Here is a 1,769-nt window from a genome sequence, read left to right on the forward strand (position 1 = left end):
CATCAGTCTGCTGTTGACTGGAACCAGTAGCAGCTGTAGCCCATAACTTCTGCTGAAGGGGGATATCTTTTATTCTCTTATGATGGAAATTAGGATAAACAGGATGAAATCTAGCACATTTAGCACTGGCTTAGTGGTTAGGACTGGAGCGTGGCTTTTGTGCGGCTTCTGGCCTCTTAGGACGCATGCATCATTTAAACAGCGTACCTCCAAAGTGACCCGAAGCAACTTTATTTTGGCCTGTCTGTATGGGCTCAAAATAACTTTCAATCTGTCAAGGATGCTAATTTCATTTTTTCTGAAAATTTCTATCTGCTCTGCATAAAACTAGAAAAATATCCTCTTTTATAGCTTCTAAATTTCCAGAAAATTTACTGATTTAGTTGTTTGCAATATGTTTGATTAGATTTCTCACTATAAGGTTTCTCTTCAGCTCTGAGCGAAATTACAAATACTGTATAGTATGCATTCTTTTTCCATAGAAAATAGCAATAGCATGTACATATCTATACCGCTTAATAGTGAACTCAGCATTCTCTAAGCGGCTTACAATATTTTTGCCAATTGCCCCCAATAAGCTACAGTAGGTATTCATTTTATCGACCTACAAAAGGATGGAAGGCTGAGTCAACCTTAGAGCCCTGGGATCAAACTCCCAACCTTGTGGCTGCAGCACCTGGTAGTACTGGCCAATAAAATGTTCTTTTATTCCAGCTAGTTTGTCTTAAGATTTATTTATTTATTGTTCACCTGTTTTTTGCTATAAAAAGACTACAACGAATAATCAGTATTGCAAATATTTTAAAATTATTTTCCAGACTTGGGGATCTTGGTGCAATATACTTTTAAACAACAGAAAAAAATATTTTGATTGACTGAATGATGACTTACATCCAACTTTCTACATTAGTGGACCAGGGGACTGGTCAGATGACAGCTGATAGTTGCAATGTTTGGTTGGTTGTGAGCTTTTGTTGGAGAAGCAGGTTATTGCTGTGATTATGTGTGGATTAGGTTTGGTGCTGTGAAGCATACTTTGAAGTTGACTGAAAGTCAAAGAGGAATGTGTGTGCATGTGTGCGTGTATATATGTGTATTATATTGTACATATTATAACTGAAGATAAAACCTCCAGGACTTTGGAGGAATCAACTATCTGTGATTGTTTCTTTTAAGTATGAAAAGTGGTCAGTGCACTGCCAATGCCAATTAGCTGGGGCATTTGTTTTTATACTCTGATGTGTATAAAGTGCTGGGCATTGGCCTTCATCTCAATGTAATGTACTGGCTCACAGGGGAACCACATTCTCATTATTCACAAGACCAGTTATTATGCTAGAAAACAGTAAGTAGGTTGCTCCTCAATCAAACTAATCACATGAAATGAAATAACTTCTGAGAATGACTTTATCACAGTATTTCATGACTCCAAGCTTAAATCTTCTTCTCTTCCTGCTCTTCAATGCTGGGAACCCACCATAGGCATGTGAGGACTATGGAGCGTGAAAAACACCCCCCCCCCGGTCACTTACAGGCCCCGGGATGTAGCTCACTCGCAATCCAGTGCAGGGGGGTGGCTGTTTCACTCGAAACCTGCCAAAGAACAGAGAGATTTAGATTTCTCTTTGTGAATGACTGGGCTAGGGAGATATGAAAATATCACAGTCATAATATCATTTGCTTTCCTCATTGCCAAGAAGTTTTCAACATCCCTTTATCATATGGTAGCACTTTCTGGCTTTTTTATGTAACATGTAGGAAGGAGGAAG

This window comes from Sceloporus undulatus, chromosome 2 (assembly GCF_019175285.1).
Source record: "Sceloporus undulatus isolate JIND9_A2432 ecotype Alabama chromosome 2, SceUnd_v1.1, whole genome shotgun sequence".
Classification (NCBI taxonomy): domain Eukaryota; kingdom Metazoa; phylum Chordata; class Lepidosauria; order Squamata; family Phrynosomatidae; genus Sceloporus; species Sceloporus undulatus.